This window comes from Budorcas taxicolor, chromosome 17, assembly GCF_023091745.1.
Source record: "Budorcas taxicolor isolate Tak-1 chromosome 17, Takin1.1, whole genome shotgun sequence".
Lineage (NCBI taxonomy): Eukaryota > Metazoa > Chordata > Mammalia > Artiodactyla > Bovidae > Budorcas > Budorcas taxicolor.
Genome location: NC_068926.1, coordinates 52,499,609 through 52,516,152, shown reverse-complemented (window position 1 = coordinate 52,516,152; position 16,544 = coordinate 52,499,609). Strand labels below are relative to the sequence as shown.

General features: G+C 47.3%; 1 protein-coding gene across 6 annotated transcripts in view; it reads right to left on the bottom strand.

Moving 5' to 3' along the window:
• PITPNM2 (phosphatidylinositol transfer protein membrane associated 2) overlaps positions 1-16,544 on the bottom strand; it is a 158,923-nt gene that overhangs the window by 120,126 nt on the left and 22,253 nt on the right. The gene's annotated exons all lie outside the window — the stretch shown is intronic.

Genomic DNA, 16,544 nt, shown 5'->3' with positions numbered 1-16,544 from the left:
AGATGCAGATGACTCTCACCTTCTAATCAAGCCCCTGAACTTGGGCAGTATGTGGCTGGAGGCCCACCTCCACCAGAGGCCAGAGATGAGCACTCAACAAAATGAAAAGAGGTGGAGAAACAGATTTCCAGGGAGTCCCGGGGTGCAGTCAGCCTACAAGAGCATAGAACATGCGCAGGCACCATGAAAGCTGCCACCCAACCCAGGGCTCCCCCCAGGACACAAGATGCTCCCCTGAACCATGTGTGCAGCTCAACATGAAACAGAGCAGCACCCCTATGGCCCTTGCCTGCCACACCCCCCACAACCATGCCCACAGCCTGCCTTTTGTCTGTGGAAAAACTTGAGCCAAAGAGTAAGCTTAATCGGAGAAGTGAGAAGATGCAGAAACAAAGGGAAACAGTCAAAGGAGACCAAATAATAATAGTTTAGTCATTAAACATAGTCAAGGACCTTCAGTTCCTCCTCAAGGGCTCTAGGTAACATTCCCAGCCATGTCCTGGGAGCTGTTTTGCAGACAGAGACCCCCACTAAGTGGAAGAAGTTAACTACACGATGACCAGACACAAGCCAGGACACAAGCTGCCACAATTCCAAGAACTGGCCTCAAAGAGACGGAGACAATCCTGGAACTGACGATTAACTATACTTAAAACAACCAAGATGACCGCTGGTCAGACCGCTGAAGACCAATCTCAAGATGAGCATCAGAGCTGACTCTGCTGTTTCTGCCTGGAGCCCCCTCTCTCCGTCTGTAAAAGCTCTTGCCCTCTGATTGTTGGTGCAGCATGGTGGGGGAGGGGAAGTCAGCCTTCGGACAGGTGTACCACCTCCCCCGAGCCCCGTCTGCTGGCATCCATTTCCTTTCCACCAACCTGGCCTCTCTGCTGGTTTTTGAGCTGCGAGCGGCCAGACCCCACTTCTGGTTACAAAGACGCATTCTTGTTTGTCTGACATCGGTGCTTCCCACGCGTGGTGCCCAGGAGGCAGGCAGCAGCCCAGGAGGCCTCCCAGTGACCATGACGGGAAGGCAGAGGCCTTGACTGTTGCAGGAACCCAACTCCAGAGCAACCCTACTCCTGGGGCTGAGGCCAGGCACCAGGGCAACCAGGGACACCCGAGGTAAAAATCAAAGAAGAGGGGGGTTTCGTGGTGCCTCGGAAAAATGAAAGTGATACACTGCAGAGTGAGGGCACAGACAGTGAGAGTTCAGAGGAGGAAGAGAAGCAAACTAGGGAGGTGAAAAGATAACCAGCGACGGCACAGTGGTGGGAGGTGTGGCTGCAAACGACAGAGATCGGCTTTTCACACGCCGCCCACCCCACTGCAGTCCCACGCTCCCTCCGGGGGAAGCCTCAGCAAATGCTGTGAACTCCTCTTTGGGACCGGCCCGCAGGGGTTGAGGCTCCTTCTCTGCCCTGCACTTACATGTGCAATCCCTGAAGAACACAACATCCCAGGTGGCTCAGGTGCCAGTTCCCCTCCCGGACACACTAACTTCGCCAGCTCCCCGGCTCCATCCCATCAGAACCCTTGGCTTGCCCTGGCATACGTGCCCTGCCTCTGCAGGACTTCGCCTCTGTTTTGCTTCTTAGCTTTCATCACAACACCTCCAACCCCTCTGGGAGATCTGTGCCCATCTCCCCATTTGAGGGGTCAGGAAACCTGCCAAGAGGTTTAGTCAAGCCAGCTTCAGCGTGACTCCCCTCCACAGTGTGGTGTGCATCTCTCCCAGGATGTCACCTCTTCCATGTGAGAAGGTCAGCTGTGACTCACACATCCCCTTCCCCCTACCATCCGCTGCAGAAGATCCGAGGGGGCCTGCGAGAAAGGATGCTCACTCTTCACACAGGGGTGCATGGTGGGGAAATGATTTTTCTGACAAAAGAATGCATTTAAAATTCAAAAATTGAATGCAGGGTCAACTTAAAGAGCCAGGCAGCTCCTGGGGGAACAGAGCTCTAGGGGCAGGGGGGCAAAACCACACTGAAATAAAGTAGGAAGATGTTGCGGGAGGACTTGGCTTTCCTCCCATGACTACTCACACAAAAGGCTAAAAGCCAATCAGCCTGCTCCCTTAAGGGGGATGAAGGATCAAAAGAGAACACAACTCCAGGCTGAGACTTGCTGCACATGTGTTCCGTGCACACCTGTAGCTGTGGTCTTAGGGGGATGGGGGGAAGTTCTGGAACTAAATGATGTGCGGTGTGTTGCTGTTTACCAGGAACAAAGACATTTTATTCCTTTGAGCTCCCTCCCCCAGTGTTATTGAAGTATAACTGACAAATAAAATCATGATATACTTCAAGTGCACAGCCATAAAAAGAATGAAATAAAGCCATTTGCAGCAACATGGATAGACCTAGAGATAATCATACTAAGTGAAGTAAATCAGACAGAGAAAGACAAATATCATGACATTGCTTACAAGTGGAACCTAAAAAGATGACACAAATGAACTTTCCAAATAGACCCACAGATATAGAAATAAGCTTAGGATTACCAAATGGGAAAGGTGGGGGGCCACAGATTAGGAGTTTGGGATTAGCATATAAACACTGAAAGTGAAAGTCGCTCAGTCGTGTCCGACTCTTTGCGCTCCCGTGGACTGTAGCCTGCTGGGGTCCCCATGGAATTCCCTCCATGGAATTCTCCAAGCCAGAATACTGGAGTGGGTAGCTGTTCCTTTCTCCAGGGGCTCTTCCCAACCCAGGAATTGAACCGGGGTCTCCTGCATTGCAGGCAGATTCTTTACCAGCTGAGCTACCAGGGGAAGCCCAGCATATACACACTACTATATATAAAAGGGATAAACAACAAGGACCTACTATGTAGCATGGGGAACTAAAGTCAATATCTTGTAAAAATCTATAATGGAAAAGAATCTTAAAAAGAATATATATGTATATGTATAACTGAATCATCTTGCTATACACCTGAAACCAAGACAACATTGTAAATCAACCATACTTCAATTAAAAAAGATAATAAAAAGCGTGCAGTATGATGATCTGATAGACGTATGGACCGTGAAAGGATTCTCACCATTGAGTTTATTATTCTATCACCATGTTGGTTTTATTGTTGTTGTTGTTTTGTGATGAGAACACTGAAGTTCTACTCTTTTAGCAAATCTCCCTTAGACAATACTACAGTGTTATCAATTGTAGTCATCATGTTATACATTAGCTCCTCTTCTTTCAGTTTTAAATCTAAATCTTCAATATGCCTCTTCAATGACTTGGAAAATTTCAAGAGGGTGAAAAAAAGAAAGAAAGAAAAAAAAAAAACCCATCCTTTGAGAACAGAAGTCAGAATTGCTTTCCTGAAAAATTTTCAGATCCCTAAATGTTTTAGTCGGTGGACATGAATTAGTAAGTGAATCTGTTTCTCTACACAACTGCTATTAATAGAATATCAGTCTCTCTTCATCCCCACTAAATAAATGTCAAACAAACACTTAAAGAATACTGGTTTGATGGGGTGCCAAATGACTAGCTTGCCCAGACGTCCACATGTCTAAAGCTGGCCCTGGTTGAGAGTGTAAGTTCCAAACGAGTGGGTAGCGTGGCTGGAGTTAAACACTGTTGTTTCCATCCCCCGTTGACATGGAGACCGGGGGAGGCAGGTGGCTGAAGAACGGGCAGAGAGGGATGGATGCAAACAGCAGTGGTACCCAAGCAAGTTGTCCAGGTTGCTGATAACAGGTAGGGGCTGTCCAGCTTTGGATTCCATCTAAAGGCATAGCTCCTGATTTTCTGATTTATTAAGATGTAATTCACATGCCACAAAATTCACCCATTTTTTAAAAAAAATTCACATGGGATCTTATTTCCCCAAACAGAGACTGAACCCGCATTGCCTGCACTGGAAGACAGATTCTTAACCACTGGACCATCAGGGAAGTCCCATGACCCTTCTAAGAGGTACAGTTTAGCAGCATTTAGCACATTCACAAAGTTGTGTGACTATCACCTCTCTCGAGTTCTGGAACATCTTCATCACACAGCCCAACATCGCCCCCCATCAAGGAAATCCCACGTCTATTAGCAGTCACTCGGCAAATCCCTCCCCTCCAGCCCCTGGCCAGTGCCGTCTGCTTCTGTCTCTGCAGACCCGACTACTCTGGACACTTCGCATGAACTGGATCACACAGTCAGTACGTGGCCTTGTGTGTTGGACTGCCTGCACTTCAACTCATGTTTTCCAGGCGCATTCACATCGTGGCGTGTGTCAGTACTTCATTCCTTTTTTGTGGCTGAACAGCATGGCGTTGTGTGGATCAACTCTCTCTTGTTTATCCATTCATTTGTGAATGGACACTTGGGTTGTTTCCACTCTGGGGCTATTATGAATTATGCTGCCGAGAACATTCACGTACAAGTTTTTATGTAGACATATGTTTTTGATTCTTTAGGTACATAGCTAGGAGTTCCTGATTTTTAATAAAATAATTTAAAATGAGTAATACCTTCTGAAAAGATTTCTAAAAAAGGCATGAGAGTGAGTTTCTCTCTTGCCCCTGCCCCCTGCCCCCTGCTTCTTCTCCCCAGGGTCAAGCTAACTCTCCCTGAGAGGCCCAGACACACTGCACAGCCTGCTGCACCTTACAGTCCTCTGGCAGGAGGAGACCTGACGACCAGATGCGGCCAGAATCAGCTTAGTGAGGCTTCGCAGTGGGCACAGGGCCCGGTCTGAGTCCGGTCTCTGCTGTCTGTCGGCAGCCCGGCCCTGGGAATCGGCTTAGCGCCCTGGGCGGACAGGTTTTGACATCTGGCTCTGCCATCTCTAGGCCCTGCGGCCTCAAGCCAGCTGCTTAACTCCTCTGGACTTGGCTTCCTTTTCTGTAGAAGAGCACTCACACTAGGACTTCACTACTGGTCCAGAGGCTGAGGCTCCCCGCTCCCAATGCAGGGGGCCCGGGTTCAAGCCCTAGGAAAGGAACTAGATCTCACATGCTGCAATTAAAGAAAAAAAAAGATTCCACATGCTGCCACTAAGACCCAGAACAGCCAAATAAATAAATAAGAAATAAAATAAGTATTAAAAAAAAAAAGCATGCTAACACTACTACCTAGTTCATGTGACCGCCAAGAAGGGTCCATGAGCTCAGGAAGGCAAGTGGTCAGCACCAGACCTGGCACACAGTAGGCACCCAGTGTTTGCTGCCGCTGTAATTACTACAACTACTTACTACACTGTGGTTGACACCATCCTTGGTCTCCCCATCTGGAAAACGGCAGCAGACACCTCCTGTGCACGGTTATGTGGACTGCACAAGAGCCCAGGGTGGGCCGCCGTTGCTGAGCAGCGGGAGCTCCGGGAGAGTCAGGATGGCCACGCTGCATCCCCACATCCCCTGGTCCTGCTCCGGAACCACCCCAAGGAGAGGCCAGGTGTCCCTACTCAGCACCCTCGGCCCTGAATTCTCCACCCCGCCGCCCACAAGTACAGAGAAAGACCCTGTTTCCTGGACCCCCAGCCCTGGGGGGGAAGGGGGGGCGATGGCTGGGCTTCTTATTTGTCCCTTTCCAGTCACCACCCAGCACCCCTTTCTGGATCCTTCCCTCTGCTTTCTCAACACACTCAATTCTGAACCTGAACATCTCTCTCTGAAGCCCAGACGTGGAGGCAGAAGGGAAACCCTTAGAGACCTTCAAAGTGAAGGGGCCTCGGGTGAGGAAGGACGCATTAGTGGGGCCATTAGGAAGCTGTTAGGGGTGATCTGCTCCCAGCTGGCAGGAGGTGAAACCAAGCCTGCAGAACAAACCCAGGTCGGGGAGGGCAGAGCGGGGAGAGGAGCTGAACAGGGCTGTTTTGGGTGTGCAAAAGTTCACAGGGGAAAACACCCAACACACACACTCACACACACACGCTTAACAGAAAGGAGAAATTCTTAGCCTGCAGCAGTTGGTAGCATTATGTAAAATCCCAAGCCCACAAAAATATCATTTGGATGATAAAAAGTTAAATTTAGCTAAGTACAGAGTGACTAATACTACGAGGGAGGGGCAGCGCCCCCAGTTGCCTGGAGCTGATACAGCTGGCTTTTAGAAACTTTTGACAAGTAACCAGGGCCTGGTGAGGCCCAGAATAACAGATTATGTAATAACAGGCGCAGCCATTAGCAGTACAGAGCAGACGGCAGGCGCTGCAGCCGCCTGGAGGCAGGGGACCACTGGGGTCTGACTGCAGCTTCTCCCATAGCACCCGACCTCTGGGAGCCCGGGAGATCCAGGGGCATCCGAGAGCGGGGATGTATTAGCATGAGTGGATCCACCTGCCTCTTTTGCAAAGAGCTTCTCCCAGAGTGGCTGTGCTGGATGTTTACCTTGGTGGCCCCTTGTGGGCCAGGGCCCTGGGCAGTCCCTATTCTTTGAATCCAGTCTGGCCCAATGTCCTGTACTGACCAACAGAACTGGGAGAACTGGGGAGACAGGGAGTTACACTGGAACAGAACCTTAAGGAAGGACTGGTTGAGACTCACTGAAGGCAGAGACTCCAGCAAATGCTAGCACAGTGTCCACAACAGCACTAGTAACAACAGTAGAAGGCAGGCCACCCTGTCAACACGTGGATGGATGAGCAAAATGTGATCTATACAAAGGAATAGTATACAGCCCTCAAAAGGAAGGACATTCCGTCACATACGACAACATGGATGAGCCTCGAGGATGTTATGCTGAGTGAAATCAACCAGACAAACAGGACAAATACTCTCTGATTCCATTTATATAAAGCACCCATAAGAGTCAAGTCCAGAGAGATGGAAAGTAGAAGGGTGGCTGCCAGGTGTTGGCGAATGGAGGACAGGGAGTTAAGTGCCTAATGGGGATAAATTTTAAGTTTTGCAAGGTGAAAAGGATTCTGTGGGTGGTGAAGATGATTGCAATGGTATGAATGCACACTGCCACAGATCTTTGTACCTAAACATGGTCAGAGTGTGCACCTGAAACTAACACAATGCTGTTGCTTTTTAATTTATTTATATTGGAGTGTCATTGCTTTACAATGCTGTATTAGTTTCTACTCTACAGCAAAATGAATCAGCTACATGTATACAAATATTCCCTCTTTTTTTGGTCTTAATTCCCATTTAGGTCACCAGAGAGCACTGAATAGAGTTCCCTCTAGAGTCTCATCCCTCTGTAGTCTCATGTGTGTCAATCCCAACTATGCTTCAATTAAAGCAATGGTTAAAGTGATACATGTTACACTATATGTATTTCACTACAATAAAAAAAATTAGATTTTTTTTTTAAAAAAAGAAGAGGATGGAGGAGAAGGAGGAGGCATGGATGTGTCTGTTTGTCCCCTAGGGGAGTGGGCAGCCATCATGTAAGAAGTCCAACTAGCTGGAGATCACTGAGCCAATCCAGCCATGGGGAGGGGTCACGCATAGAGGAACCAGTGCCTCAACTGACAGTCAAGAACCTATACCCACCCACCAGCCATGGGAGCTTGGTCATGTGTGGAAACACATCTTCCACCTTGAGTCAAGCCATCGCAACTGACATCAGCGGAGCAGAGATGAGCCGTCCCCAGCAAGCCCTGCCCAAATTGCCACCCCATCAACAAATAAATGGTGCTTGCAGCCACTAAGCGAGGGGAGTCCTCTGTTGCAGCAGAACACTGACACAGCAGTCAAGCCCTCTAATGGGTTTGGGGGAAATTTCCGTTATGAAGCTCTTTCACACTCTTACATATGAGTCACTAAGAGAAGTCAGTGCTTGAATGAGTCTGAGGAAAAGACTGATTTTCCACTCCCCAAATCCCAGTGGAATAAACGCTGAAATCAAGCCCTGTGCTAAGATTCAAACAGCTGCTGGGAAGGCTGGGGGATTTCTCCAATGATCCAATGGACTAATCAGGCTATCCATCAGCTGATCAATTCAACATTCTTTTTAAAAGTCATTCTTTTTAAGCCATAAAAAGAATGACTTTGAATGGCCCTGCCCAGAGCAGGGACTTGTACAGTGTGGACAGAGATATTGGTGGAATTCCCTGTGGTGGGTGGGGGGGTGGGGAGTGATCCCAGGTGTGGGGGCTGAGAACAGAGTTCTAGCTGGCTGACTCTGGGCAAGTCAGTTCCCCTCTCCGGGCCTCAGTTTCCCCAGCTGTACAGTGAGAAGATTGATGTCTAAAAGCCCTTTCCAGGTATGGAGCAAAGGGACTCCTCCTACACTGTTGGTGGGAATGCAGACTGGTACAGCCACCATGGAGAACAGTGTGGAGGTTCCTTAAGAAACCAAAAATGGAGTTACCGTATGATTCAGCAATTCCACTCCTGGGCATATATCCAGAGGAAGCCATAATTTTAAGATACATGCACCCCAACGTTCACTGCAGCGCTACTTGCAATAGCCAAGATGTGGAAGCAACCTAAATGTCCATCGACAGAGGAATGGATAAAGAAGATGTTGTTTATTTTAGACAATGGAATACTACTCAGCCATAAAAAGAATGAAATAATGCCATTTACAACTACACGGATGGACTGAGAGATTATCATACTAAGTGAAGTAAGTCAGACAGAGAAAGACAAGCATCACATGACATCACTCATATGTGGAACCTAATTCTTAAAAAAATGACATAAATGAACTTATTTACAAAACAGAAGTAGACTCACAGACTTCAAACACAAACTTATGGTTACCAAAGGGGAAAACTGATGGGGAGGGATAAATTAGGAGCTTGGGATTAACGTACACACAGTAGTAAATATTAGACAGATAACTAACAAGGACCTAGTGTTTAGCACAGGGAATTCTACTCAACACTCTGTAGTCACCTATGTGGGAAAAGAATGTGAAAAAGAATGAATACATGTGTGTGTGTGTATATATATATATATATATATATATATATATATATATATAACTGAATTACTTTCCTGTATACCTGAAACTAACAGAACACTGTAAATCAACTATATTCCAATAATTTTTTTAAAAATTATTAATAATAAAAGACTTCTCCATTTGGCTCCAACATTCTGCAACACTGCAGTTTTGGCAGAAGGGAAAGCACACTGAAATAGAATCCAAAGTCCAATTACCTGTGTCTAGTTTACAGGGAGACGCACACACTGGAGTCTTCACCTCTGTCCCCTGGGAGCCGAGGCACTCTTATCTCCGTGTCCTTTGTGAATTTGTTTGTTCCTTCCACAACATTCCCTGTGGAAGTCCGGCTTGATCCAATTTCCTCTTCTGAATTACACTTCAGCTCCCTGGATTCTTAGTGGGGCTGTGTGATTAGTTCTGTGAATAGAGGGGTGTACACCACTCCCCCACCCCCAGGCCTGGCCCCTAAGACACCTCACATGATCCTCTATGCTGAGACTCCTAATTGAGGACAATCTACATGCAAATGAGTTGGAAAAAAACAAACTTAGCTGTGGACTTCCTAGTAGGCAAAGCAAAGAGGGCAACAGGCTGACCACAGAGCTCTGCTAACCGAAAAACATACTGCTCATGATAAGAATCTCTGTCTTGGCCAAGAGCTCTGAGAGGAAGGCTCTCCAGGGCCTCTGGGTGAGGAAATCGGTGTCTGAGCAAGAGGGAGCAGAGGCCAGGCTTGTCCTGAAATCTGTTCCCTCCACGGCAAAGGGGGGGTCAGCTTTGGTGGTCCTCCTGTGGCCTGACTGGTGTGTTACTACATGAGTGTAATTCTTCATCCTTGTTAACATCAATGCCGCAGCAGCATGATAAACATGGAAAATATTTACATACCTGTACCACGGATGGGTTGTTTAGACCATCTGGCTACAGGATGCGGTAAGTATTGTCAAACACATGGCCTGTCTGTAAAGGCTGTGCCTCAGCCCTGGGGAGGCCAGGCTCTGGGGTTAGGTGGCTTCCCTGGGCCATATCCCCATCATACTCTGGACCACGGGGAACCCGAGAGACCAACTCACATCTCGGCAGGCCTGGACCCACTATCAGCCTCAGGCCATTGCCAGTGGGGAGCAGAGCCCTCAAACCCCCTCTTCTGCTCCCTCTGGGTAAGCACGTTTGATAACCCCAGACACTTCTTTAGCAAGGAACTCTTCAGGACTCAAGTGCTTCCGACAACACCCACTTGGCAAGGACTTCCTGGGTGGTCCAGCGGTTAAGAATCCGCCTGCCAGTGCAGGGGGCACAGGTTTGATCCCTGGTCCTGGGAGATCCCACATGCCTGGGGCAACTGAGCCCATGCACCACAGCTACTGAGCCTGTGCTTGAGAACCCAGTCACGACTACTGAGCCAACATGCTGCCACTACCGAAGCCCGTTCACCAAAGAGCCCGTGCTCCACAAGAGAAGCCACCGCAATGAGAAGCCCGAGCACCAAAACCGGAGAGCAGTGCCTGCTCCCTGCTACTAGAGAAAGCACGCTTGCAGCAGTGAAGACCCAGCGCAGCCAAAAGTAAATAAATAGATCAATCTTTAAAAAAAGAAAAAAGACTCACTCAGCAAGACCGCCCCAATCCACAGCCACCCTGGGAATGTCTCCAGGGAGCTCACGGGACTGTGGGGAATCCTCAAGAGGCAAACAGCATAATTCGCTTGTGTCTGAAGCAGCTTCTGCCTGAGCTTCGTCTCGCTAGAGAGGCAAGAGACAAGCACGAGGTACCACCGCTCCGGAAGGATGGATGACAGTGAGCTTAAGCTCGCCTCAGGGAGAGTTTCTTCTGCTGAGTTCTGAGATCAGGCTGAATAACGGAGGTTTTTTTTCCTCCTGGGTGGACGTTAATTTTTTTCCCTTTTCCTTCTTTTAAATAATTTCAGGTGTGGGGTGGGTTGCTTTATTAATTTTAGTAAGAGCCAAAAAGTTCCCTTCGGAGCTCGTTTTTCAAAGTAGCAATTTTCTTAATGGGACACACGCGTTTGCCACCCACAGGAGGAGCCGTGTCAGCCTGGCAGTCACAGCACCTGGTGAACACCTTCCTGACAACTGTGAGTCAAATGGAAACTTGCCGCATCGGCTATGTGGCCAGCAGCCTGGCCCGACACTCTGACAAGGGCTTTTGCGGGGGGGCACGCCTGGAGGGAAGGTCAGCTATATTTCTGTCCACTATGAACTCACAGCTTTAGGGTCTCTTTTTTTTTAATTAATTTTTTTGATGTAGACCATTTAAAAAGTCTTTCTTGAACTTGTTATAATATTGCTTCTGTTTTATATTTTGGGTTTTGGGCCGCAAGGCATGTGGGATTTTAGCTCCCTGAACAGGGACAGAACCTGCAACCCCTGTATTAGAAAGTGATGTCTTAATTAACCACTGGACCACCAGGAAGCATCTAGTCTCTCTTTTTTTCCATTTTTTTAAGCTTTTTATTTTGTATTGGAGTATAGCCAGTTAACAGTGTTGTGACAGTTTCAGGGGAACAATGAAGGGACTGAGCCATATACATGTATCCACTCTCTCCCAAGCTCCCCTCCCATCCAGGCTGCCATATAACACTGAGTAGAATTCCCTGTGCTGTACAGAAGGTCCTTGTTGGTCATTCACTTAAAATACAGCAGTGTGGACGTGTCCGTCCCAAACTGCCTAACTATCCACTCCCCCCTTTCCCCCAGCAACCATAACTTTGTTCTCTAAGTCTGTGAGTCTCTTTCTGTTTTGTAAGTTCATTTGTATCATCTCTTTTTAGATTCCACATCTAATGGATATCATACGATGTTTCTCCTTCTCTGTCTGACCTACTTCATTCCTTAGAGTCTTCTTATCACGAACACCCTTGAAGATTTAAAATGCACCAACCAGAGCGTTCAGGGCCTCGGGTAGCACACGGATGGGGTTCAAGTGCCAGCTGGCCATCTTGCCTCCTGGAATCTGGATTTTGACTGTGAAATGAGGGTTAGTGACACAGCTAGAAGCCGCTTCCTGCTCTGAGAGTCATGAGCTGGTTCTGCAGTGACTGGGCAAGTAGGGGACTCTGTGGCCACGGAATCAATCGAGTGTCACAGTCTTTCCAAGGACTGGCACTCTGTCTGTGCAAACAGGGTGAGGACCACAAACCCCACATGTGGAGAGATGAAAAAAGTCAGGCCCGACACGGCCTGAGGCTCAGGGGGTTGCCACCGTGTTCCAGGAGAGCAAGCCCATGTGCACATTCCACACCCTCTAAAAGCACAGACCAGCATGCCAGGCGGCTTGACGATACAGAGTTGGTACAACTGTTCTCACTGGCAGCACCCCGAGCGCCCAGCGAGGCCGGTGTCCATGCAGAAGGCTCAGTGCCTCTCTGGTAGGCACTTCCGATCCCTCGAGCCCCAGCAGAGATGTCTGCTCAGAGCCACCAAGAAGTTTCAGACTCCTGTTCCACTCACTGGCTTGCAGACAGAGCTGGGCAAAGGCTCTTTTTCTGAAGTGAGCTGCTGGGGACATGGACATACGGTGACAAAGACCACACCCAAGTCGCTGCTTGCTTCATTCTCACTGGGCTCAACAAACATCCCAGGATAGAACTTCCCTGGTGGTCCAGAGGTTAAGACTCTGTGCCTCCATTGCAGGGGGCACAGGTTCGATCCCTGGTGCAGAATGTGGCCAAAAAACCCCCAAAGCATTTATCAGCCAGCCAGCAACAGGCTTCTTTTGTTTAAATGCAGAAATATAAGATGGCCAAGAGTGGGCCCAGCACCTCAGAACAGGGGGTTGCCTAGGGGGAGTGGGTTAGCCCCAGGCCTCCCAAGTCAGAGTGAGGATCTTCTCCAGACGGAGGAGTCCCGACCAGCCCAATCTGAGCTCCTATGTCTCCAGCTCTCAAGGCCTCCTGCCCCGGCTCCCACACCCCAGCGGACAGGCCAGCACTAGGCACCACTAGGCCCCCTCCAGTTCAAAGTGAAATGAGAACTGCACGGTCAATTGAGCAAGCCATAATAAAAGCTCTGTTTATTCTCTTTTTATTCTTAGATTAGATCTTTCCTATTTCTTAGTGTCCTTTAGTTCATGAGAAGATGGCTACGGAGAATTATAGCTTTCCTCTGTGTGTGGTTAATTATTCATAACATAAATTTTAACATTTTTAAGCATTTTTAAGTGTGTAACGGCATTAAGCACATTCATAGTGCTGGGCAACTAGCATCACCACCTGTTTCCAGAATCTTCTCATCCCCCCAAACAGAAACTCTATAATCATTCAACACTAACTCCCAGGTAATGTCTGTGAATGGTACCTCTTTAAAAATAATGTTATTACTTGGCAACATTATCTTGTAATTAAAAAAAATGATTTGTTTATTTGTCTCATCGGATCTCAGTTGTGGCGTGCAAGGTCTTTCATTGCAGCGCATGGACTCTCTAATTGTGGCACACAGGCTTAGCTGCCACGTGGGATCCTAGTTCCCCAACCAGGGGGTTGAACCGTTATCCCCTGCCTTGCAAATTGGAGTCTTAACCCCTGAACCACCAGGAAAGTCCCTTATATTGTAATTTTAAAGCTCCTGGTGCTTCTCAGCTACTTGATGATAGATGAGTCGACAGAGGGGGCCCTGAACAGCTTCTGTCCCCCACCCCCACCAGGAAGGAAACTTACAGGCCACAGTCTGTCTGGAGGAATCACAGGCTCCCCCACTGCCATGCTTGAGTGGACATCTAATGGGAGCCGGCTGGCCAGGAACTCTGCTAGACTTGCCCTTTGCGGTAGAAAGGCTTTCACCCAATTTTCTCCAGATTTTCATTTTACTTAAAAGCTCTTCCTTGCTTGGGGTTTTGAGGTTAAAAACCACTGTCTCTTGCTCCCACGCTGTAAGTTGGAGTGTCAATTGGTCCTACCTTTATGGAGAGCAATTGAGCAGTAGCTATAGAAAATAAAAGGCAAACTCTCCTTGACCCAGTAATTCTACTTCGGGAAAATTTATTCTGCAGATTTGAAAGCCTATTTGCATTAAAACCTACGAACCAGGAGACTCACTGAGGCGGTTTGCTCTTCCTTGGTTACAATGCAAAACTCCATGGATGGGGAGTTGGTTTAAGAAACGAAGATGCATCCAGTAGCCAAATAACGAGCCCATCGTTAAAAAGCTCCAGGCATGGGACTTCCCTGGTGGTCCAGTGGTTAAGACCCCGTGCTTCCACTGCAGAGGGAAGTTCCATCCCTCGTCAGGGAAATAAGGTCTTACATGAGGCAGGGGTGAGGCCAAAAAATAGACGGGAAACAAAAAAGTCCCGGACAGCCTAAATGAACCAACAGAGGAGGACCGCCAGATGTCTGAATTGTTAAGTCAAAACAGCAGGTGCATAGGGAGGCAGTCATTTGTGGTTTTCTGAAGTAATATACACTCATATATGCAGAGCATCTTTCTGAAAGATACACGCACCAGGGGACTACAGACAGGAAGCAAAGAAGACTTACGTTTACCTCTCAGCCCTTTGACATTGGGTACCAAGTACTGAATATACTATATTACTTATCCAAACAATATTTTTCATACCAAGTATGGTCTTTATTTATTATTTTGTTATTGGACTACTTTATTGGAAACTATGAATTTGTAAGTTCTATAAATCAAGGAATGTATCTAATTTATCTTCTTTCTTCTAGTTTTTTATGTTTGAGATGCACAGCATAATGACTTGATCTAGTTTATTTAACACCTTGCCAATGTCTGGGATAACATCATGTACAACTTTTTGTGTGTTATAGTAATTTTTTGAAGACATGAAAGAATGACTGAGTAAACAGTGAGTGAAGAAAAGTAGTGGAGGGGCTTCCCTGGCGATCCAAGGGGTAAGACTTTGCCTTCCACTCCAGGGGAGTGGGGTTGGGGAGCTTAGATCCCACATGTCTCGAGCCCAAAACACCAAAACATAAAACACAAGAAATATTGTAACAAACTCAATAAAGACTTTAAAAAATGGTCCACATCCCCAAAACTTAAAAAAACATACTTCAATATAAAATTTTAAAAATGAAAAAAGAATTTATTAAAAAAAAAAGGTTTGGAAAACTAAGTCATATTCTTTAAATACTAGAAAACCATGAGTCTTGAGTTGCCAAGAAAGGAAGAGATTGAGGGGAGGCAGGAAGTGACCGACTGCGGCAATTGAGGTAGAAAAATCAGACTTGGTAATTTCAAAGGAAGATAAACACCACTGAGAGGGCAGTAACATTGGCGTTAAAAGTTTAAGTGGGGACTTCTCTGGTGACCCGGAGGCTAAGAGTCCCAGCTCCCAATGCAGGGTGCCAGGGTTTCATCCCCGATCAGGGAACTAGACCGACCCCACGTGCCGCAAATAAGACTTGGCAAAGTCAAATACATAAAATTGTTTTTAAATACTTTAATTGAACAAGAGTTTTTAAATTTTTAATTTTAATAATTATTTTAATTTTTTAAAGTCAACATTTAGTGTTTCTTTTGGAACAGTAGAATGCCAAAAAAAAAAAAAAAAAAAAAAAATAGGTAGCCCAAGTGATTTTAAATACATTGTTTTGGAAACCACATTATATCTACCTTTTAATCCTATGAACCACATATTCCTAAAGAATTGGAAAGTATATCAAGAAACCACCCTCTCCAGCGAGCTGGTTCCCAGGTTTGAGAGCTCTCCAGGGATCAGTACATACATACCAAGCTTGGGAGCACTTGCCCGTGATCCTCCATGATCCAGTCTGCAGGCCAGCAGCAACCCTGACCATTGAGAAAGGGGCTGACCAGCAAGGCCCCTAGGCTTCAAGGAACAAACTTCCACAAAGCTCGAGGCCCTCAGTCCTCGGAAAGTTATACTCGCCCTCTTGGCTGCTCAAACAAACAACGGTGGCTAAAATAAGGCAAAAGATTAACAGTAGCAAAACCACACTGAGGAGAGTAAAGGAAAAGAAACAGGAAGGAGGGAAGGCTACCTTAAAAGGAATTGAGAGAGCCCGGGGTTCAGTCCGAGGGCCGTCTGGCAGGCATGCCCCCATCCAGCTCTTCCAAGGCCCCCCAGGACAGCCGGGTTCATGACACCCAAACTTCATCTGCATCTTGGTAGCTCCAGCCAGTTGGATGACTCACCCATCCCTGAAAGACTGAGTTACACCGAGGGCTCGCTGTTTATTCAGAGAGAGACAAGAAATGCCTTGGAGAAAGAGCAGGATCATCACCAGGGAAACATGAAGGATGCCTCAGTCTCCAACAAACTGGTTCACCCAGTGTCCTTGAGCTGGTTTATTTAATTTTATCCATTGATTTATGGCTGTGCTGGGTCTTCACTGCTGTGCCCCGGCTTTCTCCAGCCGCAGTGGGCGGGGGTTACTCTTCGTTGTGGTGCTCAGGCTTCTCACTGCAGTGGTGTCTCTTGTTACCGAGCACCTAAAGCGTGGGCTTCAGTAGCTGTGGGACATGGGCTTAGTTGCTCCACAGCATGTGGAATCTTCCTGGACCAGGGATTGAACTGGTGTCCCCTGCAAAGGCAGGAGAATTCTTAACCATTAGTCCACTAGGGAAGGCGTCATTTTTTTTTTTTTTTAACTTGGCCACCATATCATCTTATTACTTCTAAATATTGTATCTACTTTGAACCCCTAAACTGTATCCATCTCGAAGCATCAATTTTGCAACCTTGTTTCTCAGTGTTC